This window comes from Sus scrofa, chromosome 1 (genome assembly GCF_054392235.1).
Source record: "Sus scrofa isolate SSC_HxYL_T2T_F1_AM1 chromosome 1, Sscrofa_HxYL_maternal_Yorkshire_Landrace_v2.0, whole genome shotgun sequence".
NCBI classification, from domain to species: Eukaryota; Metazoa; Chordata; class Mammalia; order Artiodactyla; family Suidae; genus Sus; species Sus scrofa.
In genome coordinates, this window is record NC_139383.1 from 66,846,202 (window position 1) to 66,872,850 (window position 26,649).

Below are 26,649 nucleotides of genomic sequence, written 5' to 3' on the forward strand. Positions count from 1 at the left end.
ATTTTGTCCTTTAACCTTCCTTCTAGTTTTATACATGATTGATTTACTACCTTCCAATAGCATTTATTTTTAATGGAATAAAGTTTGGCAATTTTAACTCTAGTTTTCCTTTTGTACTCAATTTCATGTACAGGGAGACTTTCTACCCATTGTTAAAGTAGAATTCATTATCCTAAATGGAGGACAGATTCAGCCAAGAACTAAATAGTAATTTCTAGCTCTCAGTTCCAAAAAAGCCTTTAAATGTCCGCAGCAGAAATAATAGTTAGGGAGCCAGTGTACTATTGCTTTTTAAGAGTTAGGTCCTTGAGAAGAAAAGATCTTTAGAATTCTGAAAACATAATCTTCAAATTAAGCAATTCTGTTGGACTCAAAAGAGATGAATTTCTTCACTGAATGAGTGGAAAAGTTTTTTTTTTTTTTTTTTAAACTTATGAATGGAAGGGGTTGTGTTGTGACTATATATTAGATTCCTAAAGGACAATAACTCTGACTCCACAGCTTGGAAGATGGAGGAACAAGAGGTACCCTCAGTCATGAGAAATGTGACTCATGACTATCCAGGATATGGCCAGTGTTAAAGGATATTCAGAGCGCTTGGCTTGATATGAATATTTTATTGAGTAAGTAAGAAACTTTTCATGAACAGAGACTTTCAACCTGAAACTGTTATGAAGCTCAGAGGCATGGTGTTACAGGATGGCTTATAAAGGTTAAAGTATTTAACCTTTACAATGATTGATTATCACATGGAGTTTCTAGATGACAGAGGATCAGTTTAAAGTAATTATACAATTTTAGGAAGATGACTTCAATTTTGTTAATGATTATCAGAGGCATTAACAATAAGTTAAATTTTACATTCATGAAATAAGCTAGACTAAGTTTTGTTTATGTAGCTTTACTAGTTTTGTTTGCTTTGGGATCATCTAGTCTCGTCTCCATTTAATTTTGCTTTAATCCAGCCAGAGAAAGTCTGATATAATGAAAATGTGAATTTATCTTCATTCCTTCCTGACCATGTCTTCATAATATTAATGAATAAAAGCACATAAACCCATAAGGACAAAAGACAGGATAACCATAATAAATTGAGGACCTTCAGTGGAATGAACCAGGAATTTCAATGAGGCTTGTCTCCAGACACGGAGTTTTATTTTAGTTTTTAAGTGTCTCTCCTACTTAGAGAATCAGAGTTATTTGAAGAATGCCTCAGAGTTCTGTCATGTCTCAGTGGATTGAGGATCTGGTGTTATCACTGCTGTGGCTCTGATTATAGCTGTGGTGTGGATTTGATCCTTGGTGTGGGAACATCAACATGCCACAGACACAGCCAAAAAAAAAAAAAAAAAAAAGAATGCCTCTAACATGACAGTGACCAAGACAGGGAAAAAAAAAGAAACTCTGAGGAGAAAAAGATAGTGTAGGGGAAAGAAGAAAACTTAAAAACAAATTGTAGGAGTTCCCATTGTGGTGCAGCGGAAATGAATCTGAGTAGTAACCTTGAGGCTTTGGGTTTGATCCCTGGCCTCACTCAGTGGGTTAAGGATCTGGTGGTGTTGTGAACTGTGGTGTAGGTCGCAGACGTGGCTTGGATCTGGCATTGCTGTGGCTGTGGTGTAGGCCAGCAGCTGTAGCTCCGATTCAACCCCTAGCCTGGGAACCTCCATATGCTATGGGTGCAGCTCTAAAAAGCAAAAAAAAAAAAAAAAAGTATTCTCAGAGTATGATATTTTGTCACTGAAACAAGAACAGGATCCAGTTTTTTATAAAAGAAAAATTCAGAACATAACGAGTTCCTGTCAGTTAAAAATATTATATACAAATAAAAATTTAGGCAGATTGGATGATAAAGCTGAGTCTGTCTTATGATAAGGGGAATCAGAAGATGAAAGAATTGAAAAATAGGAGAGAAAAGCATAGTAATGGCTGGAGCATGTACAGACAGAAGGGCCAGAGGACCTCAAATTCCAGTCTCTCAAATAGTATGCTGGAAAGCAGCTAAATGACCTGCCCTCTCCTCACACCCAAAGACTACTGTGGGAATGGCTGAGAGAGTCGATACTCCCTGGTGGGGAGCTGTGTGGTTAGAAGGAATTGGATGAAGGCGATGTGGACTGATGCCTGAAGGTTATGTCAGGATTGGGAACATTAACAAAGATGCAATGAACAAAGATACTATGACCCAAATCTAATTAAAACCATCAGTGGAGATCAGATAAAACATAGGTTAGCATGGAACTGGATATTCCTCCCTCAGGCCCCCACATGGTGATGTCATGGAAGCCACTCCACTACCCCGATGCCAAGAAGGAGAAAAGGAGGAGCAGGAGCCAGGGGCTGGGTGGGACTGGCAAAAACTTTAAAGGCCAAGTTTAAGTGGGAAGTATGAATTGAATTGAATTGAATTGGCCAGTATGAGTTTTACTGTTATGAGGTAGAAATGGGGGCTTGAGAACTAATTTAGTAAAATTATAAAATGTTACTCCTTCTCCACCCAACATATGTGCTTGAAAACCGCACTGATTACTTAGTCACTAAAGATAAAGAAAATAATGTACATGGCTATCATGCATATATAATTGATAAAAGATCATCTTCCTTTATTTCTAATAGCAAATAATCATTAACTTTTTTTTCTAACGGCATTCTACCTCAATATTAAGCAGCCCAGATGATTTATTTTAATATTCAGAATACATAAATGTGCATATATCATGCATCACACACTGCCAGAGCCACAGCCACTGCTACAGCAACTTGGGATCCGAGCTCTGTCTGCAACCTACACCACAGCTCAGGGCAATGCTGGACCCCTGGCCCACTGAGCAAGGCCAGGGATTGAGCCTGCATCCTCATGGATACTAGTTAGATTCATTTCTGCTGTGCCACAACAGGAACTCCACAAAAGTGCTCACTTTGAAATGTGTATAGTGTATCCTGGGCCTGGCAGAGAATTTCACTGCGTAGAATAGTAATGAAAAGTGAGAAGGAACATGTCAAGGCCAGGTGGAAAGAGCCTTTGAAAGCCAAGTTAAGAAGTTAACCTATTATCTGTAGGTGATGCAGAGCCATTAGGAAAATGGCATGATCAAATTTGAGGCAGATAGAATGAATGGTGTTTAGAGATCTGAAAAGAACTGGAGGCAGTAAAGACACTCAACTTGGGGAATGAATAACTGATAAATTTGAGTTTGATGTGTATGTCTTTGTGATCTTTGTCACTGAAGTGTTCAGAGTTCTTTAACACCAGTTTGCTGAAAGTTCAACTTCTCTCTCCTAAGTATTTAGAAACAAATTTCTGCCCCTAACTAGCTATGTGACCTTAAGAAAAATTGCTTAATCTCTCTGGGATTTAGGTTTCTCGTCTGTTAAATGAGCTGGTGAAATATAGTGTCTAGAGTCTCTCCTAGTGTTGATTGTTTATCCAGTAACATTAGTAACTGGTGACTTGGTTTTCTGCCTCATCTCTCCTTCAGAAATAGTTCTCTTGAAAATAAACCTGCTTCCTGAGGAGGAGGTGGGTTTATTTGCTTGTACGTGCCCATGTCAAGGAGCATTTGCGATATTTATAGTCAAATCCTTAATGGGAATCTAAACCTAAAATGGTAGTAGACATCTCTGGTGATAATGTTCTGTGCATGTAATATATGATGGATTTCATAATTTCCAAGCAGATTTGAGAAATATGATTTACTGAGTCCATGATCAGTGTTCAAATGCAGCTTCAGTTCCTGGCACCTGAAATGAAAGCACATTGTTTCCCTTGCCTTTCAGTACCCCGTTTTCATACCTCGATTACTACAAAAGCAGAACCATTTATTTTGCAAAAGGTTTATCAGAAAACTAATTATAACCTCAAGTGGGTGGTGTTCAGAACAGTCTGAATGATACATAGTGAGGAAAAAAATAATCCAATAATTATTTAAAGTCGTGGGTGTCAGCTTCCACTCCCTCTGATCTGATGATGGTGGTAGCTGAGCAAAGCTCCCAAGTAACAATATGCATCCAGCCATTGATGATATTTTATTCTTCTATTCATAGTTTATTTCATTACAAAAGTCCCATGGATTTAGTCTGTTTTTCGATTCCCCTGGCCACTTACTTGCGGGTATTGTGCACGGTTGCTTCCTGTGTGCTGCGCGCCCCCTGTGCTATTATCCTGGGCAACAAAAGGCAATTATTAAATTCTAAAAAAGCTTTAGATGAAACTGCCATGACAATAGGCGAAGGTAATCAGAGGTATAATCGCGTTCTGCTGGAAAGCTGCGCCCGCAGAATGAGCAGGAACACAGTATAGTCTTTGATGTCTGTCTTCATGTAAACATCAAATGGTGCTGTCGGGTTTTTCGCCCCAGGTTTGAAGTGTAAATGCACATCATTGGGTCCAGGTCAAGAAATGACTTACGGTCGGGCCTCAGTTTTAGTGTGACTATATTTGCAGAATACATCATTTTCCAGTTCTAGGGCCAAATCTATTAAGGATATTGGAATATTATGTCTTTTCTGTTTGTAGAAGCGAAGGGCCTCACAGTATCCCCTGCCACCCAGAGGGGTTTAATGTGAATTGAACCACATGCTCAGAAAAACAGCAACTCAGAAAAAGAACCTGATTAATAATAGGCTGGAGCAAGAGGCTGGTATGAGTCCTGTGTCCAAACACGAGCTGCCTCAAAAGGGCTTGCGTCGTTGTATTTCTGAGGAAGAGCATTTTTTGAAGCAGCTGTGTTGTGATCCTTTCAATGTCTGGATGACTCCTGTGAGCAGTGAGAGACTGGGGCTGTGCCGTGTGTTCAGCTAACTCTAAGGCTACTTTTTCATACTAAAAATTAACAATGGCAGAGACTAGGCTGTGCCTTTATTGCCAGGAGTTAGGACAGGCATGGATAAGTGTGAATTTAAGAATGCCACAAACCTCCACTTCTTGAAATTGTTCATTTTGCCTGCCTGACACAGAGTCTTCTGTCTCCACTGGTTGAGACATTCCTTCTAGAAAGGGTTTCTTTTCCTTTCTTTCTTTTTAGAGCTGCAAACGCATATTGGAGGGTCCCAGGCTAAGGGTCGAATCAGAGCTGCAGCTCCCAGCTTACGACACAGCCACAGCAATACCAGATCTCAGGCATGTCTGTGACCTACACCACATCTCATAGCAAGGTCAGATCTCTGAGCCACTGAGCAAGGCCAGGGACTGAACCTGCATCCTCATGGATACTAGTTGGGTTCATTACCACTGAGCCACAACAGGAACTTCAAGGCAGGGTTTCTTAGTCTCACGATGGATGAACTGGACCAGACGCTTCTTTGTTGTTGGGACTATTCTGTGAACTGTGGGGTGTTAGCTGCACCTGTAGCCTCTACCTGCTAGATGCCAGTAGCAGGTCCCCATGCCCCCAGTTGTGAACAAGCATATCTCCACATTGTTAAACATTTCCTCCACATTATTAAAATCACCCTGGTAAAGGACCACAGCTTTAAGAGAAGCTCTAAGAGTCCTTGTTCAAAGGCAAACATGTCACCTGGTGGGAAAATCCACTACTCCAACCAAGAGCACCTTTGCAGCCATCAATTGCCTCATGTTCCAGTGTAAGAATTGGGCCAGGTATGGGATGTGAGTCAAGCTGATGAATGGAACCAGGTTAGTCCAGGTCAGGGACAGCGTGGTGTGGGAGGGATCCTTGTGCAACCTGGAAATTTCCTGTCAGAATAGAAAAGCGAGATGGCTATTGTGGGGAGAATGGCATCAAAGGAGACAAGGAATCATCCAGCCTGCCAAGGGACGCTCCTGTACTGCAAACCCTTTACAGGCAAGGGAACAAAGGTTAGTTTATTTGGATAATGAATTTCTGCCGCAGTTGAGCAGGCGTATGTTTATGTTGCCGTCTCTCAGACCAAGGCAGAGCTGAGGAGGTGCAGCAGCCTGCTGTTCCCTCTGAGTGGGTGGTGGGAGGCACAGTTTGAGTCATGCAGGTGTCAAAGAAAGAATGCCTTTGCCTCTGGAGAATGTAGGAGCCCAGGGTCCAGACTTTCACACTCAATTCCCTCCACCTGCTCCGGGTTCATGGCGAGGAGCCTGCGATCAACACAGTGGGGGCAGATCCGCCCTTTTGAGTGTACTGATTGAAACCCTGCTGTTTGCAAGTTTGCCAAGCACACAACAAAGAAGGAGAACCACTGGCTTAGGGGCCCCAAGGTAAATGTTGACTGTCTCAAAACATAGCCAGGCTCAATGTACATGGGAAATACATTAACTCAGGGTTTAAATGCAAACAACTGAGAAATTCTGGATTCCTCCTCCATTTCTCTTCCTTCTAACGCCTAATAGCGTTTTCCAGATTTATTTTCCATGGCTTCTCCCTCACCAATCTCAATATTTGGATTATTTTAGAAAATGTAGAAATACATATTAAAAACATGTCCTTGTGTTCTGGTCTACTCTTCTCTTGCCCCACCCTTTCCAATCTCTTTTTTAATTCACATTTCCCTTTCTGCTCCCATCTCTATATATTGTCAATTTTTTTTTTAACCATCTTGTGGGGTTTCCTTTTTCTCTACTTTTCTAAAACTTGAAATCTCTTAGTCTCCATATGTATGGATCCTGGTGGCCCAGGTTTTGGGGGGCAGTCTTAAGTTCAAATACCGTATTATTCCTATGAGTACCTTTGCACCTGTCAACCGCAAGTCACAACTTTTTGTTTGGGACATAGTGTCATGTATCCACCTGAAATGTAAAGTTCCAGGGGAGGGGAATGACTGTCAAGACTCATGAGGAAACTCTTTGGGAATGATGGAGATGCTCTATAACCTGGTTATGTGTGGTTATACATAACCTGGTTATGTGTGCAGTTATACCATTGCAAACATCTGTCAAAACTCATCAAATGTACTCTTAAAAATGAATGAATTTTGGAGTTCCTTGGTGGCCTAGTGGGTTAAGGATCTGGGGTTGTCACTACTGTGGCTTGGGTTTGATTCCTGGCCTGGGAACCTTTGTGTGCTTCTGATGTGCCCTCCCCCAAAAGGGACAAATTTTATTCCATGTCAACTATACTTCCAAAAAAAGTGACTAAAAATGTAGAACTAGAAACAACGCATTGATGATGTTGACCCCCTTGCCACTAACAATTTCCATGTGGAGTGATTGTACTTTGTGCATTCTCGTCCTTTCAGGCTTTTCATCTTTTCTGAGAATTAGTATGTGACCTGTGATGGCCTCATTTTCTCCCTGCCAGCTCAGAGAGCATGCCCCAGGACATCTGCACATCCCTGCTCTTGAAGGAAATCAGAGTATATGCATCAGTGTGGCAAAGGATAAAACATAAATGCAGCGATTTCTCTCTTTTTTGATCTTTTTAAAAAATATTTTTTTAGGACTGCATTCGTAGCATATGGAAGTTCCCAGATTAGGGTCAAATCAGAGCCATGGGTGTGGCTCTAAAAAGAAAAAAGAAAGAAAAAAAAAAGAAAAAAAAAAAGAGGTGCAAAAAATTTATGAAAACCACCCATAGCCTCACTATCCAGAGACAATCAATGTCAACATGTTGATATCTTTCCAAGTTCTTACTCTGTGCACATGTGCAATTTTTATAAATATTGTCAAATTGATTTTGTATTTTACTTTTTCCCTTGAGCATTTCCCCATATCATTAAAAAAATCTGCGAATATTATTTTTAACATGTAGTATTCTTCTGTATGAATGTATTGTAATTTAACTCCTTTCTATTTTTAGATACTTAAATATGTAGTTAATATATGCAGATATATATTTATATATGCAAATATGTATTTGCTTCAAGTACGTAAATGTAATGAATAGTTTTTGGTGATTTGTTTTCTTTTTATATTTATATAGGTGACTTTTGTAGGTATTTTTCTAAAAGCTTAATTTTAATGTCTACTTTTATAGTATATATCCATAAATTATTATAAAATGTCACCTTGATTTCAGTTTTGATTTCAGAATAAATATAGTTTGTTCTTTATAACAGAAAGCGAGATTAGTGCAAGGAACAAAAAGAGGTACAAGCTGTCAAACAGATTCTATGATTTAATATTAGAGCCCCACCTACTGGTAGATTTTTAAATGGCATAGCACAGACCTTGAGCTCTCATATTCTTGAAGATATTAGAATCTCACTGTTGCTTAAATTTTTTTAGTCAGCATTAAGGTAATTGATAACAAGAGAAAAGTCATAGCTTTAGCTTTTCTTTGTTAACTTTATCAATGAAAAATGTCAATATTTGCAGTATTTTAACAGACTAAAAAATGGAAAGCCTCATTGTTAGATATTTAAAATGAATAGACTAACAAACAAAGAATAAGTTGAAAATAAATAGAAAATTTAGTAAAATATCTATGGTGAATGAAGCCACCAGGCAAGGATGATTTTATGGGTAAGTTCTAACAACATGGAGTTTCCTAGGCTAGGGGTCAAATCGGAGCTACAGCTGCTGGCCTTACACCATAGCCAGAGAAATGCGGGATCTGAGCCTCGTCTGCAGCCTGCACAGCTCACAGCAATGTCAGATCCTTAACTCACTGAATGAGGCCAGGGATCGAACCTGAATCCTCAGATTCGTTTCCATTGCACCACAATGGGGAATTCTAGTTTCTCTTCTCAAGAGGGAAGCAAGAAGGTGAGAACAGAAGCTCAAGACCTCTGGAGCCCTAGATTTGGAAGTCACACAAGATCTTGATGCATTTGGTTGGTCAAAGCAAGTCACAAGGTAGCCCAGTTTCAAAGGATGGAGAAAAGGGACTCCCTCTTAATAGGGGGGATGACAGTATCACCTTGTAAAGGGGTGTACTTACAGGCATGGGGGGAATTGTAACCATCTTTGAAAACAATCTACCAAAATCATTAAATGAGTTAACCTTTGTAAAGCACTGGCACCTCATATTACATAAGTATTTGTCACATAAAGAAGGCATCAATACAGTTAATTCCAGGCTTGCAAAGAAAGTTCGCCATTTGAAAAATCCACTAATTGTGATTTTATTAAAAAAATCTGCCTCTTAGAAAGGAGCTAATATAGGTAATTTAGATAGATATCTCTCATTAAAGAATTTCAAAGAGAAAAGAAAATCTACTACTTCCCCAGTTTTTTGAGCTTTGAAAAATTATGGTGATTTTTGGTCAAGATGGTGTGTTGCATAATCTTCTTCACTCTATTCCATAGACATAGGAATAGTTGAAAAAGATACTTAAAAAAATATCAAGTATGTATACAAGCTTACAAACAAGAGGACAAGAGAAAAACACAATCCCAGCTCTTTCAGGCTAACAGAGCTGAGATGGACCTCATTCCGAGCTAGAAAACTGGAGCTGAAGTCATTATGCTGTATTACCTGGCGTGCAGCTGGAAATGGATTCCTATTTGTAGCTTCAGCTCTCTCTCTCTCTTTTTTTCACTTTTCCTATGTGCCTTTACCCCTCATATTTCTTATATTTATTTTTTTTAGGGCCATACCCACAGCATATGGAAGTTCCCAGGCTAGGGGTTGAATCAGAGCTATAGCTGCCAGCCTACACCACAGCCATGGAATCCAAGCCACATTTGCAACCTGCACCATAGCTCATGGCAATGCTGGATCCCTGACCCACTGAGCAAGGCCAGGGATTAAACCTGTGTCCTCATGGATGCTAGTCAGGTTTGTTACCGCTGAGCCACAGTGGGAACTCCTAGGCCTTAATACTTCCAACTCTTCCTATGATGTAGACTTCCAGATTTACATTTCTAGTTCTGACATCTCTGAGCTTTAGAACCCTGTGTCCAGTGCCAAACCAGCTCTCTCACTCTGTTGTATGCCTAACGGATACATTTTTCTTTTTTTCATTTTTAAAATTTTTATTGAAGTGTAGTTGATTTATAAGGTGGTGGTAATTTCTGCTGTACAAGAAAGTGATTCAGTTATGCCTATAGCAACACCCATTCTTTTTCAAATTCTTTTCCCATGTAGGTTATATCAGAACATTGAGTAGAGTTCCCTGTTCTGTACAGCATAATGGATACATCTTGTTTGTTGTCAACCTCTCAGGTGACACCACCATCCCCTGAGAGTCACCCAAGCTGGAAACCTGAATGTGGTCCTTGATTCTCTTCTCTGACCCACAATGTCCAATCAGTTGCCAAATAAGTTTTTTGATTCTAGCACCCGAAGATCTCTCCCTTCACTCTCTCCTATTCCCTTCTACTGTCATTGCCTTAGTTCAGGCCCTCAGACCCTCTCCTGAATTATTGAACTCAGCCCATAGTCTGGCCCTGCCTCCAGATCTCCCATGACACTGTCGCTAGAATTGTCTCTAATATGCAAATCCAGCCATGTCATTCCTCTGCATAAAATGCTTTGTGGTGCCCATGACTTCTCTGATGAAGGAAAGTTCTGCATCTTGGTAGTCAAGGTCTTTCGTGATTAGCTTCTCTGGACTTCTTCAAGCCCACCTTTCATTTCATCTTCTTCCCATCCTTACCTCCCCTGGGCAGCCTCCCCATGTAGTCTTATCCTTATGTGAATATTTGTAGACTCCTGAACAGGCTGGGCTCATTCATCCCTTTGGGCTTTTACACATCCTGTTCTCTGTCTGGAATCCCAGCACCAGCCATGCTTATCAATTTTTCAACTTCTTTCATAATTTTCAAGGCTCAATTCAATATCCTCTGGGATGCTTTCCCTCTCAGGTAGAGTCAGATGCCTCTCATCTCTGCTGGCTCCGATCTTACACATCCTTTTATAATTTTCTATGCATTGCATTGTAATTATGTCCTTACTCAGTGTCTGCCCTATGAGATTGACAATCTCTTGAGAGCAGAGACTATGTCCACCCAACCTTTTTCTTCCCCAGGACCAGGCATCATGCAGGAGTTCAGTAAATATGACATTGAATTGAACAGCTAGCCCTATAAGATAAAAGTTCCATGCGATGTCCCTCGTGTAATGTTGACATTCTGCCCAGTCCCTCCGTTAACCCCTGTAAGAGCAAAAACAGTTTCTCTGTAGCCCCATCTAACACAGTTGGTACAAGAACAAATAGGATAATAGACTAATGTGTACCCTCCATTCAACCACTCTGTGTGTCTCTGACAGGACAACCTGCCCCTTCTTGTTTCATTTTACGGGTGTTGTTATAGCTAAATATTTTGCAGTTGAGGAGAAATCACTTCGAATAGGCAGAGAGATAAGGCTTGATAATTTTAGTGAAGGATTTGTTACTTGAACTGTACAAAACTACTGGGAAATGTTAGCCAATAACTGGGCCTCAGGGGCGATAATTACTTTCATTCTATGATTGCAGATGATGTTAAAGAAAAGCAGCAGAAATTGAAGTTTTAGATACTAATATAACATAAATAGGAAGCAGGGCTAGATAAAATCTGCCAAACAATTTTCTGTTCTCAAAAACTAATGGGGGGGAGGGGTGATACCATCTATTCCTGTGAACCAATGACTTCTGGCGTATCTGCTTGACAGAATTCCTCAGTAGAGCATACCGCTGAAGTTTATCAACCTTTTAATCTATTCCTGCAATCCCATCTCTGAAGGCTTTTAAAAATCACTTTATGACCAATTTGATATAAAGTGTTATGGTCTCAGTTGAATCTAGCCTGCATTACCACCAGGGTCACTTGCTTTGTCTAGCTGTACTAAATATTCTAGAAATCTAGGAGCATCCTTTTAAAAAAATATGTCACAGATACAATATCCTTTTGGATTTAATAATGAGTTTTTCCTCTCATGTCACCCTGGTAGTAAATGAAAGCAGAGCAAGGCTGAATGTGAGTGAGAAGGCCTCTTTGTCAATGTCTTACGGAGAGTTTAAGCTATTTCCTTTAGAAGACATTTTTTTTTTTTTTTGGTAAATGAAATAAAAAAGGCAGGGAGGAAAACTAAATATTTTATATCTTAGCAGGGATGCTCTTGATATAATTTCTACTCACACATAAAGGTATTCTCTTTGGGGGTCTATGAAGGCATTGTTGAATTGTTGGTATGCTACAAGAGTCCTCTCTTCTGAAGTCTGGAAAGTTCTTCACTTGTAGGAGGAAGATTGTCATGAGAATGAAGCATCTGTTACATCCCAACTCTTCCACTCTTTCCCCATTTACGCCTCTCTGGGAGGTTTTTCTTGTCAATTAGCTACTGAAAGTCTCTGCCTGAAACAGAAACCCCAAACTCCCTTCCCTGGAGATTCTCAGTAAAACCAAGAAACAGATGCCTGCCTGCTGAGGGGACCGTGTGAACTGTGCTAGGAGAGATGGTGCTCTCAACTCTAACTTCCTGTCCCTCAAGTAGAGCAGTTTTCCCAACATGTTCGTTGACATATATTTTCTTTGTTTCTTCTGCTTCCCTTCGTTTGTACTGTCAGTCAATTAACTACTGAATTACCATCATCATTTTTTAGTAAAATACCATCCGGAGAATTACACCGCTCCCTCAGAAAGGTGGTTCTCTGTCTCTTCTCAGGTACAGCAGATCCTTCTCTCCTGTGACGGGTTCAGGTCACAAGTCCCCAGAAAGAACAATTTGTTCCTCGTGATTCGCCTTTTCCTCACATGTGATCTCTGCCCTCATTTCTTCTTTGGGTAATTTTCTGGGTGAGTTTTCTTTAGGACCTCATGGTCATTTTATTTACCTCGCAGTGATTTTTACATACATGGTGGCAATTTGGATTGCTTACCAGACATTGCAAATGAAGTGTTTTGAGGGGCTGAAGGTTTTTGCATCTGTTTCTATATATATATTTGCTTTTTAGGGCTGCACCCATGGCATATGGAGGTCCTCAGGCTACAGGTTGAATTGGGGCTACAGCTGCCAGCCTACGCCACAGCCACAACAACACAGGATCTGAGCCATGTCTGCGACCTACACCACAGCTCACAGCAATGCCAGCTCCTTAACTCACTGATCAAGGCCAGGGATTGAACCTGCAACTTCATGGCTACTAGTTGGATTCATTCCGCTGCTCCACAAAGGGAACTTCCATTTCAGTATTTTTGTGCTTTGTTTTGAGATGCAGTTAAATCACTCGGAAACCATTGCATGCTTCAGGACCTGGCATTTAAGGTTTACTAGACAAATCTAGAACAATCTTTAGTCAAGGGCTAATTTGTCCCTATTACTGTGATGATATCTGTTGAAGGACTTCCCCTGTTGCAGGGGATCTTTCCACTCTGGCTGGGGTGAGGGACACGTGATTTCCCACCCCACGTAATCTCAGGAAATTGTTCTGCCTGCTCCTCTGAGTGGAAGTGTCCTGGCTTCTGGGAGTTTCCTCACACACTCGGGCTGCTGGTCTCTGGAGCTCCCTCCTTTTGGGAGCATTACTCCATGCATTCTGGTGACCTGGGCTCCCTTGAGCTCTGAGCTCAGTCTCCTTAGCTCAGGAGACTGCTGGGCTGTTTGGGAGTCCTATGCCCCTGCTGACACCTGGAAACTCTCCCCTGGCTGTGAGTGGTGGCCCTTGCTCAGCTGGCCTTTCTTGTCACCCTTCTTTCTGGGATCTCTGTTCTCTGCTACCCATTGTCCAATGTCTGAAAACCATTGCTTCATATGTTTTCAAACTTGTTTAGGGCATGCTGGTAAATCGAGTCCCTATCACTCCCTCATGGCCTGTAGCTGATTTTGTCCAAGTGGAAAATTTGGGATTAGGACTTCTGATTGGCAGAGCACGGGCACATGGTGAATTCCAGACTGTCATTAGGCTGCCTGCCTTCAGATCCTGATGCTTGAGAGTAGAATAGGGCAAGTTACATAGATCTTCTCTGCCTCAGTTCCTCATCTGAAAATGGAGATAATAAGTGTGCCACAAACCCTAAAAGTAAAGGCAATGACTAGAAGTTGAAAAAGCTTTCAGTCATGGTGGGCTTAATGGAATATATATAACCCTCCCAGATCTTTGAAGGCTAATGATTATTTAGATATATAAATTCTGAAAAATTTGTTGATAAATCTTATTATTTCCTAAGTGAAATCTCATATACTTCCTGAGAAAATAAAACTTTATTTTAAAAAAGAGACTATTTTCTCACTTTTGGAAGGCCACAGAACTAGTCATTTTGCATGGGCAATATTATTATTATTGTTATTATTATTATTATTATTTTTGCTTTTTTAAGGGCTGCACCCACGGTATATGGAAGTTCCCAGGCCAGGGGTCAAATCGGAGCTACAGCTACCAGGCTAGAACACAGCCACAGTAACGCAGGATCTGAGCCGTGTCTGTGACCTACACCACAGCTCATGGTAATGCCGGATCCTTAACCCACTGAGCAAAGCCAGGGATCAAACTTGCATCCTCATAGATCCTAGTCGGGTTCCTTACCACTGAGCCATGATGGGAACTCCTAAACTAGTCATTTTGAATTATAGTGATTGGATCTAGATGAGCAATTCTTTGTTTTAAAAATATTTCAGTGAACTAACCTCTGGTAATGGAACCTGCCATGCTGGGTGATGATGTATATGAACATGGGAATTATAATAGTTTTTGTGACATACCAATCGACCTCATAATCTCAGTAGTTTACAACAGTAAATCTTCACTTCTGTGATCATGGGTCTGCAGCTCTGCTTCTGGTTGGCCAGTGTAGACTGGGCTTGGCTGGGCTAAGCTGGACTCCAGGCTTCTAATCAGGTTCAAGCCTGAAGCCCATGTTGAACGGGCAGTAGTCACCTGGGATATGCTCTCTTCAGAATGGATCACAGGAGGACAAGGGAGTGAGCCAAACCATGAATGCAGATTTAAATCTTCTGCTCGTGCCTTGTCTGCTAACGTTCATTGGTCAAAACAAGTTATGCGGTTAAGCTCATTGCCAATGGGTGGTAGCAATAAACTCTGTCCATAGTGGGAAGCCCTAGAAAATAATATAGCAGAGAGCATGGATATATCCTCTGCATGGAGGTAGTCAAGATTGGGGGATAATTATCCAATCTAATAGAATGTTTACAGAGACTGAAAAAAGCTTCTTTGTGATGGTTTGCTCTGATTAGGTTAGTATTTAATTTAATAGGGAAAAGCACTTGATGTAGATTTTCAAGTGTTGGATGTGTTCATCAAACCTATTTCTTTTTCCTCTTGGGCATTTAGAGAAATGGCATTTCTTCTTCTCCCCTGCAGTCAGGTGGAACTATGTGACTGACCTCTGGCAGTGGAATGTGGGCAGGAATGATGCACAGACCTGCCTGGCGCTTAAAGCTCCCATGAGCTTCTCTACCTCTCCCTCTTCTTCTGTCTCCCAGCTTGATGCCAGGAATCTAGGTGAAGACTCCAAGGCTCTAGAAGAAAGGGGTGGGGGCACCCAGATGGAAGCAGCCTGAGTTCCTGAATCACCACGTTGGAGGTTCCCCCAAATAACTATGTGGGTTGTGACCTGAAAAATAAATGTCTTCTAGGCCACTGAGTTTGGGGACCATTTGTTATAGTGGGTAGCCTATACTCACTGTTAAATATCATGAGGTTTCATGTTTGATCAGAATATCTTTGGTTCTTAAGTCATTTAGACTGAGGGTAGGGACAGGGTGTTGGATATCTTTTTATTTTCTTATACACCAGAATGTATTAGGTTTAAAACATGTTTATTGCATTCTGTCTTATCTAAGCAAATGTTAGCACCAAAAAATTTCTGGGAGGAAGTATCTGTTGTGTTTCTGTACCTGCTGAAACTTCAGCCCATAGGAGTTGCTGTACTATGTGTCTCCCAGATAATGAATGTGAATCTGAAAGATTCCTGATTCAGCTTTAGATTTTCCTTTACTATCTGTTTCATGTCTCAGAATCAGACATAGAGCTGATTCCAAAAATTCTGGACCTTTTTTGGAATCTGTCCTTCCCTAAAAAATCATTATATATACATTATATATATACATACATACATATATATACACATACATACATATATATATATGTTTTGCCTGCACTCATGGCATGTAGAAGTTTCCCAGCCAGGGACTGAATCCAAGCCACAGCTGCAACCTATGCCACAACTGAGGCAATGCTGGATCCTTTAATCCACTGTGCCACAGCAGGAATTCTTCATCATATCTTTATTAAAGTCTTTAATATTATGACTATAATTTTTTGCTTCTTAGGGCTGCACCTGTGGCATATGGAAGTTCTCTGGCTGGGAGTCAAATCCAAGCTACGGCTGCTGGCCTACACCACAGCCAAAAGCAATGCAGGATCCAAGCCTTGTCTGCAACCTATACCACAGCTCATGGCAATGCCAGATCATTTAACCCGCTGAGCAAGGCCAGAGATTGAATCCACACCCTCATGGATACTAGTCGGGCTCATTACCTCCTATTAAAGTCTTTAGTTAAGTTTTGTATATACAATAGAGCCTAAGAATTGTTGCCTTTGGCATTTTTGAGTTCCTTTTGGGAGAACTGATGAATTGAGCCAGTGTTTTCAGGTTCATTATTTGTTCACTGTAAAAGATTCATCTTTAAATTCTGGAATGGAGTCACTTCACTTATCAGAACTATCTCCAGGTAAAATTATGAAATGGACCTGTCTTTGATGCCCTTTTACAGCCCTTCTAATTCTCTTCCTTCCTTTTCTAAGGGCCAATAGTCTTTGAGCCCTATTGGGGTCAAGTGTGTTTCTCTTCTTAGAGGTAAATTCTTTATCTTGAAGTTTCCAAAGTTTTCAAGCCACTCAGACTCCTGTAGAGTGAATCTAAATGGGTAGACATTCAGTTATTATGAAAAGGCATGGAATGATTGCATATATATGTGTGTATGATACATGTGTATGATTTGTATTCTGGTTGATGTGGACTTCTAGTGTGGAGACAGAGGGCCCTTCATAGTGATTCTTTGACAACACAGCCCTAAGCATAGCCCTTAGTGGGGTGAGAGAGGTATCTGCCTCTCTGCACATAATCAATCACCAGACTCATCCTTGAAAATCAAGAGCTTGCTCCTGTCTCTCTTGGCCTGTTCTCTGCTCACTGTAGGAATATATCACCAGAATGAGAGCTTTCTTGTGTCATCATGTGTCTAGTAGATGATAATTCTAAGTGGTTGTGGTTTTTGTTTGTGAAAAGCCAACCTCAAAAAAACCACCTTAATTCCAGCCTAAATGGTGCCAGATGCAAGGTCTGGGGACAGACTCTGTGTACAATGCTATGTGGTGGCCACTCACTCACACATGGCTCCAAGAAAGCCCCTGAAGGGGAGGGGAACTTACCTTCAGGGGGCTGAACCAAAATGGGGAGGGGCAGTCCCAGAATGGGTGTAGGGGCAGGCATGGGCACAAGGGTGCTACTTCTTGCATAGGAGATATTCATGCATTTTTCTGGTTGATCTTGAAGACCTGCAAAATGTCATGCTAGTAAGAACAGCAGCTGAATCTTGGGAAGGTAGTTTTGGTTTCTTAGTTTTGAGCAAATGGCCTGACTGGTAGGCTTAGGACAGCAGTGTGGTGAAGACGCCCTGCTTTTTTTTTTTTTTTTTTCTGAGTCATAGAACTTTTTTTTTTCTTTCAGAGTTCCTGGGCCAGGGATCAGATCCCAGCTGCAGCTGTGACCTAAGCCACAACTGCAGCAATGCCACATCCTTAATCCATTGGGCTGGGCTGGGGCTCATGATTTACATGTGACTATCTAGCTTTCCCAACACTACTGTTGAAGAAAGAAACTGTCTTTTTCCTTGTATATTCTTTCCTCCTTTGTCATAGATTAGTTGACCATAGGTGTGGGTTAATTTTTGGGCTCTCTATTCTGTTCCATTGATCTAGACGTCTGTTTTTAATGCCAATTACCATGCTGTTTTGATTACTGAGCTTTGTGGTATAGTCTAAAGTCTACAAGGGTTATGCCTCCAGCTTTGTTCTTTTTCCTTGGGATTGCTTTGGCAATTCTGAATCTTTTCTGGTTCCATATAAGTTTCAGGATTTTTTGTTCTGGTTCTGTGGAAAACGTCATGGATATTTTGATAGAGATTACATTAAGTCTGTTGATTGCTTTGGGTATTACAGCCATTTAAAAAATATTGATTCTTCCAATCCAAGAGCATGTGTTACCTTTCTATTTCTTTGTATCATTTTCAGTATTCTTTATAAGTGTTTTATAGTTTCCAGTGTATAAGTGTTTCACCTTTTTGGTTAAGATTATTTCTTGATATTTTATTTTTTTGATGTGACTTTTAAACAAGATTTTAATAAATTTTCTCTTTCTGATATTTCATTGTTGGGGCAAAGAATGCAACATATTTCTGTATATTAATCTTGTATCCTGATACTTTTCTGAAATCATTTATTAGTTCTAATAATTTTTGTGTGGAGACTTTAGGGTTCTCTATATAGAGTGTCATGTCATGTGCAGATAGTGACAGTTTTAGCTCTTCACTTCTAATTTGGATGTCTTTTATTTATTTATTTTTCTTGTCCAATTGCTCAGGCTAGGCTTTCCAGTACTGTGTTGAATAGAAGTGTTGAGAGTGGGCATCCTTTTCTTGGTCCTGAATTTAGCAGGAAGGCTTTCAGCTTTTCACATGAGTACTATGTTTGCTGTGGGTTTGTCATAACAAGATTTTATTGCATTGAGATGTGTTCCCCATATACCCACTTTGGTGAGAACTTTCATCATAAATGGATGTTGAATTTTTTTTTTTGTCAAATGTCTTTTCTGTGTCTACTTGAGATGATAATGTAGTTTTTTGTCTTTTCTTTTGTTAATGTGGTGTATCATACTGATTGATTTACTGATCACAAGGTTGAACCATTCTTGCAACCCTGGAATGAATCAAACTATGTAAGATCTTTTTAATGTATTATTGGATTTGGTTTGCTAGCATTTCGCTGAGGATTTTTGTATCTATATTCATCAAAGATATTGGCTTACAACTTTCTTCTTTTGTAGTGTCTTTGTCTGGTTTTGGTATCCAGGGTGATGGTGGCTTCATAGAATGAATTTGGGATTGTTCCCTCTTCTTCAGTTTTTTTTGGGAAAAGTTTGGGAAGGATAGGTCTAAGTTCTTCTTTGTATGTTGAATAGAATTTCACAATGAAGTTGTCCAGTCCTGGACTTGTATTTGAAGGTTTTTTGTTTTGTTTTGTTTTTTAAAATTACAGATTCTATTTCACATCTGATGGTCAATCTGTTGAAATTATCTGTTTCTTTTGACTCAGTTTTGGCAGGCTATGTTTCTAGAAACTTGTCCATTTCTTTTAGGTTGTCCAGTTTGTTGGCATATACCTGTTCATGGTATTCTTTTATGATTTTTTTTGTATTTCAGTGATATTAGTTGTTATTTATCCTTTTTCATTTCTTATTTTGTTTATTTTGGTCCTCTCTCTTTTCTTGGTAAGCCTGGCTAGAGCTTTGTTGATTTTGTTTACCTTTTCAAAAAGCCATCTCTTGGTTTTAATGATCTTTTCTGTTTTTTAAAATCTCTATTTTATTTCCTTTCTGATCTTTCCTTTTTCCTTTTTTTTTTTGTTGACTTTGGTTTTATTTCTTTTTCTTTTTCTAATTCTTTTAGGTGGTAGGTTAGGTTTTTATTTGAGAGTTTTCTTGTTTTTTTTTCTTGTGTGTGGTTTTTGCTCTTTTTGTTGTTGTTGTTGGCATATTGTTTAGTCTTTATGTGCCTGTTCTTTTCCTGCTTTATATTTTTGTGGTTAACTTCTAATTTCATACTCTTGTGGTCAGAAAAGATGCTTGAAATAATTTTTGTCCTCTTAAATTTCTTGGGACTTGTTTTGTGACCTGGAGAATGTTCCATGGGCAATTGAAAAGGATGTGTATTCTGGCTGTTTTTTGGGGGGAAGGGGACTGTAGTATCCTGTATATATCAATTAAGTCCAACTGGTCTATTTTGTCATTTAGAACTTCTGTTTTTGGATTGATTTTCTGCCTGGATGATCTGTCCATTGATGTCAGTAGGGTGTTAAATCTCCTACTATTACTGTATTCCTGTCAGTCTCTCCCTTTATGTCTCTATTTGTTTTATATATTTAGGTGGACCTATATTGGGTGCATATGTATTAGTGAGTGTAATATCCTCTTCTTGAGTTTATCTATTTATCATTTTATAATGTCCTTCTTTGTCTTTCTTTATGGCCTTTGTTTTAAGGTCTATTTTGTCTGATATGAGTATTGTGACCCTTGTTTTCTTGTTCTTATGTGCATGAAATATCTTTTTCTCTGAGGGTAAATCATTATCCAGTGTTTGATCAGTGATAAAGTACTTTCCAATCCTGAAGAAACCTGAAATTGGCACATTTCTACCTCTTCACACAATGACTGCAAAGAAGAAGAGAAATAAACCCTCTTATGGAGGTTTATCTATAATATAGCTTCTTCTTACTAAGGTACTCCTTAGTAGGGGCTAGAAGCTAGGTACACATACAAAGAGAGTATTTCCCATGTGACTTTCATCTTTCAGACTTAAATTATTTCTCTGGTGGAAGCAGTTGCATAGTTCACAATGTTCAATAGCTGGGTGTGAAAGTAATATTTGGTTGAAGCCAAACAGAATGAACTTATGGGATACAAAAAAAAAAATCTGAAATTTCATATTAATTAAAATTTTATTATTAAGAACTTTAGTTAATGAAAATTAAAATCTTTGACATTAACATTTGGAAATAGCCATTTATCTGCTAAATTGCTTCTGCAAGTTTCTTATTTTGTAATATGTAAAAACTCTCACATTCAAGGGACACCAGTAAAAGAAAAGAAATAATTTTGTAATCTCATTTTTCTCTAACACTTTCTTTCCCTTCCTTTTTTTTGGGTTCATATTCTTTATATTCTTTATAATGTCTGGACCAAAAGTGATCAGTTATGGATATTGTCTTACTTGACTTTGCAATTTTTCCTCATCACAAAATTTTGAGGTAACAAAGTTGTTCTACTTTTAGTTTATTTTTACAAGATGTGAAGAAGTTTAAAAAGCACTTTTTATTAAGAAACACATTTTAATTACCAAGTAACATTTAAAAATATAAATTAATAACTAAATAACATTTTAAAAACATAAATTAAATATCTTTCTTAAAATTCATGTTCTGTTATTCATGCTTATATACCAAATAACTAGATTATATCTCACAGCTACTGTTCAGTCCTTCATTACTAAGTCATATGAATATTTGTTGACTCAAGATATATTCTTACTAGATTATTTAGTTAACATACTTTCTTAATATTTACATTAATTATAAATCAATTCCCTTATCATTTTTGATATTTGAACAGCCTTAATATTTTTATGCAGAAAGTTAACAGCCAACTCAATTTTCATTAATTATTGCAGAATTTTATTTTTGCAGTAACATACATTTTTGATTCAACTAGGTGGAATTTCAACTTATAGATGATATAAGATATTTTCACTTTAATTTATATCTGAAAAGCTTATCTATATTTGAAAGAAAATATACAGATAATAATGATAAATCAGAATGACATGCCTTGTAGCTATTACTGATGTTGTCATGATGACTAGATATATTAACCTATGTCATCTTGTGATCATTGACCAGGCACAAATTCAGGGATAACTGAAACGATGCTCAAGTGGGCATTTGGCTCTTCAAACTTCCAAAGCCTGCAGCCAGAGATGAAGCCAACAAGCAGATTTTTGGCTGAATATCAAGGATGATTGGTGCATCTCTACATAGATTGCAAATCATGTGTCTGAATCAGGTCGTTCAGCATGAAATACTCTGATTGCATTTGTAAAGTAAGCCAGAAATAATTTTCACTTTCTTTGGAATAAAGAGATAGAGCAGCCTATTTCCTAAAAGAAACACCAGGAATAGTTTCTGGGTTAGGCAGTACATGAATTTAAATGCATGATCAATTTTAAAGACTAAGTGATTTTACCTGTTTCCTTTGATAACTAGGCATAATTAAATGCAAAATGATTTTTAAGAACTGGTATTATCCCTTCCACGACATAAAATTTAATACAATTTTTAGTTAGAAGACTCAGTGTGACTTTAAGATTAGAGTTATTACAATTAGATATATGGTCTCCTTGTTATTTAGAAAAATGCCTTTAAGATTACAAATATTTACCTTAATAAAGTCCTACTATTGCAAAGTCTTAAAATTATTTACTGAAATGTAATATAGTCAAAATTCTTCTACCATCATTATAATCAGCATGTGTGTATAAATGACAACATTGACACATAAGAGTAAATTTTATTTTTTTGCTTTTTAGTTACAGTATTTAGGCAATGCTATAGTTATTATACAGTATACAATAAAAATAACTTAAAAATAAACATATATCATGTGACAGGCTTTCAGTAGGTCTTTAACAAATATCAAATTGATAAACCTGACTAGCACCAGTGGGTCAAATGGTCTTTGAAATTGCTATTTCCACAGAGTGGCAAGTCCCATTAACCATTTACTAGTTGATAATTAAAGTGCTTTATTTAAGGGCAATTTCTGGATTACTCAGTGAGAATTAGCTCCATGAAAAATGAATTATGACTAAACTTATTTAGTCATGAAGTAAAGTCATTAATGGGAATTGTTCAAATTTTTAACAATTGCTGTTGTGAGATCTCAGTGGCATGAAATAACTATGGCATTATTCCTCAAGTCATTTTGACATAAATAAGCTGACTTGAATAAAAATAGTAAAAGTGCTATATCTATAGAATTCTTATTTATTTTTATCTATGAATATAGAAACTGGGAAAAAAAAAAAACCTAAATGTTTAACAATGGGGTGTGACAGATACAGCCAGTTCTTCACCAAAAATTATTCTTCTCACTCATAGTATAGAATTGACTCTGGGATGTTGTTATCCACCCAGGGACTACATTTTCCAGCCTCTCTTGCATCTGTATATCTCCATGTGGCTGGTTCTTGCTGAAGGGATGTGAGTGGAACTGATGTCACTTCCGTGCCAAGACTAAGGAAGTGGGTGTGACTTCTCCACACTCTCTTTTCCCCTTCTGTTGGCTGGATGCAGAGGACTTCAAGGCATCTGATTCATGAGCCAGTTCGTAGCTGGTTAGCAACATCTGTTTTGACCTGAAAACAGAAAAAGGCGAACTGGGTCTGTCAGATTCTTCTCTTTGAGATCTAAATGGAAAGTACAGAAAGGAATCTGTTATCCACACTAGAAGCTGAAGTTTCTGGAAAGAAGCGATTATTAATATCAGGCGAGTTGGTTTCTGAGTCTCTAAGACAGAGGTCTGTGTGAGGTAGCTGTGAAATATACCAGAGCCAGATACAGTCTTGGGAAGAATTAGAGCTGGCTGAAATTGGAGACCAGTGAGGGCTATGCTCTAAAAGGACATGGTTCAAGGCCACAGGAAACAAGGCACCACAAGAGAAGGTCATTTAAGACAAGTGCTAACACATAATGGATTTTTTGACATGGAGCAGATGCAGTCCAGTAAGCAAACTCCCTGAACCCAGGGAGACAATATAGTATAGCAATAAACAGCATTGGCTTTAGAGTCAAACTATCTGGCTCTACAGCTTACTAGAAATGTCATCTTAGTCAATTTCTCTTTCTCTTTTTTTTCTTTTGGCTGCACCTGTGGCATGTGGAAGTTCCTTGGCCAGGGATGGAACCAGCGCTACAGCAGCAACACAGGCTGCTGCAGTGCTAGTGGCAGATCCTTAACACACTGTGCCGCAAGGGAAGTCCTTAGTCACTTTCTTAGTATCTTTTTAAGTTTCCTCATCTGAAGAAGCAGAGTCATACATAACTTGGTGGGCATGGTTGGGAGTTTGAATCTTATCTTAGAAGTAGTGCAAGACCTTTGGGAGCTTAGGCAGAGAAGCAGTATGATCTGTTTTAGAAAGGTCACTGGGGCCTCTGTGTAGTAGACAAAAAGTAGAGAGAAGAATGAATTAAGAAGACCAGTTAGGATGGAAATCCAGATGGCAGACTATGATGGCTTGGATTTCGGTTGTGGCAAGGGAGTTGGTGGGATGTGGTTAAATTTTGGCTGTTTTGGGGTTAGAGCTGAGAACGGCATGGAGTGCAAGAGAAAAAGAGGAATCAAGTATGCATTCTGATTTTGGCCTAATCAACTGGGTGAATATTGTACCGTTTATTAGAGTGTAAGATCTCCTTATTTTATTCCTTGAGTACCTAGAACATACCTGCAAAATGGTAGGTGCTCAATAAATATTTGTTTAATAAATAAATGGAGAAGGCTTGGTAGTAGGAATATGTATGTAGCTATCTTTATGTCTGTTTCTTTACCTATATCTGTATCATCTGTATTTGAATCAATCTAGATCTAAGTCTGTGGCCATATTTTGACGTGGGATAGTCAACGTTTCTGTTTTATCCATGGCAAGTTTTAGGTACTTATTAGATATCCAAATGGATACGTTGGGCAGGCAATGGAATACTTAGAGGTAAGGTGAGATATTTGGAGAGAGTGATATAAATTTGGAGATCATTAGCATATGAATTATATCTGAATCCATGAAACTAAAGGAGGAAGTATATACAAAAAAGTGGCCTGAGAACCAAGCCCTGGGGCCCTTCACCATGTAGCAGTCCAATAGTCTAGCAAAAGAGAATGAGAAAGAGTGCCTAAAGAATGAGAGAAATAGCTGATCAGTGAGATTCAGAGAAGCCTAGAGGAGAGAGTGGTCAGTTCTGTTAACTCTTCCTGAGAAGTCAGGTCAGTTGAATACGGTGACTTTGACAAGATGATATCATCAGGGCAGTTGTTAATTGGAGTCATTTCACTGGGATGATGGAGACAAAACTGTATTTCCTGATCAGAGTAGGTTGAGGAAAAAATGGGAGATTTAGAAAGGGGAGAAGCTTCTTTGGAGGAGTTTTGTTTTGAATAGACACAGGCCAGAGGGGAAGGGATTGTGTCTTTGAGGTAGGCCTGGGTTTTGGAGCAGGGCTACTTACTCTGTTTTAGAAGGGGAAGTCAAGCATGTGGACTCAGCTGCTGAAAGATGGGTGGAACTGTGAGGATGATTGTGAGGTGTGGTTAGAGGCATGTTGGGGATTTGAAGAAGGACAAAGACAGACAAAGATCTCGGAGAAGAGAGTGACTTATTAGGAAAATGCAGTAGAATTTTCTGGCAATTTCAAGCCTGTTTGAGATTTGCAGGCAGAAATCTGAAGTGAGTTCAGTCAGCATGGTTGTGAATCTTCAGCAATATTGGCTATTCAGATTTAGGCACCAAACTGATTATAGATCCACAAACTGCAACCACTAGTGGGGACGGAACTCCCAATACACTGCTAGGGTGGTGATCAGTGGCTTAGGATCTGGCTGGAGTTGCTGTGATGTCTCTGATGGTGGCTGGGTGCATAGAAACATTGCTAATTTGGCGACTACTTAGTGCAGAGGTCAGCAGACCCTGTGATGGGGCAACGATGTAAAGGAAGTGGTCTGGACTAGGACAATAAGGGGTGGATATTATGCTGCAAACTGGAGAGTGCATCATCTCTAAGGACTGGCTGCTACTTAGCCCAGCCCATGTTTGCCATATGGGTATGTGAGGCCAGCAGATCAGACCTTGATATTATTCAAGAGAAGCTGAAAATAGGGATTTTTATTTGAAATGCTCTTATTAAAAAAAAAAAAAATCCATGTGCCAGGAAGAAAACCAGTCAATGGGCTATGAGTTTTCAATCTCTGTCATCGCATAAGTTTTAAGTCCTCTGTAGATTCATTGTAATCATACATTGCATCTTATAAAGGTGCTATAAAGTGCTTTCGTATACATTGCTTCTTCTAACCTTAAAAAAAGCCTAATTTGGCAAATATTACTTACTTCATTTCAAAAACAAGGGAAGCAAGTCTTAGAAACTTTCGCATGTAGGACTTCATCAGAGCTCCTGTGTGCCGAAGCTGTCTTTATGTTCATTTCTGTCTCTTCATGCTTCTTGTGCTTGGCTGAACTAGCCATGTTTCCTTGAACTTGCCAGGATGATCTTGCTACAGATCCCTTGGCTAGTGTTACAGATGCCTTGGCTTTGAATCCCTCCTTCTCTCCTCAGTCTCCCTACTTTATTACTTCTCTACATTCTACCCATGCCTTAAGGCTAAACTTAAATGTCTCCTCCACATGAATGAATATCCTCAGCTGGCTTTGGGCTCCCATTCTGTTAGTAATGCATAGATCATATTTTACTGGGATTTTATATGATCGTGTGTGTCTCCCTAACCAGGCTTTTGAGGTCAGGGAGCAAGTCTTACTTCTCTTTACAACACTCCATGGCATCCTCGCAGGTCTCTACATAAAATAGATATTCAGTAATATTTATCGAATTAAAATTTGTGCTTATTCTTAATGCCTATATTAAAAATTATGTATTTACTGTGTAGTCCATAATGTGAGTAGAGCCTTGAGTTGAATGTAATGAGCCCTCTGAATCAGCATAATAAGGAAGCAGAATTTCCATCTACAGAAGGGTTAAGGGCTCATCCTGTGAGCCAGAGGACAGCTGCCACAGAGGCTCATAGCGGGTATAAATTGATGACACACCACATCTCACCCACAAATGACTGGCAGTGATTGCCGCTGACAGACTTCGCTGTGGTTTAGTTCCTTTCTTCAACTGTAGATCAAGATTTTCAGGGTTTATTAAACAATTCCTTAAAGAGTATATGTTATATTGCAAAGAGGCTCCAGCTGATAGAACGTTTTCTTTCAGCTCTTGAGATAGTAAAGAGGTAAAATGCAG

At 39.1% G+C, this 26,649-nt stretch overlaps 1 protein-coding gene and 1 pseudogene across 1 annotated transcript in view; one reads left to right on the forward strand and one right to left on the reverse strand.

Moving 5' to 3' along the window:
* LOC100155246 (DNA sliding clamp PCNA pseudogene) overlaps positions 1-6,234 on the reverse strand; it is a 64,193-nt pseudogene extending 57,959 nt beyond the window's left edge.
* Positions 1-26,649, forward strand: part of LOC100515111 (uncharacterized) — a 441,565-nt gene that overhangs the window by 151,262 nt on the left and 263,654 nt on the right. The window lies entirely within an intron of this gene.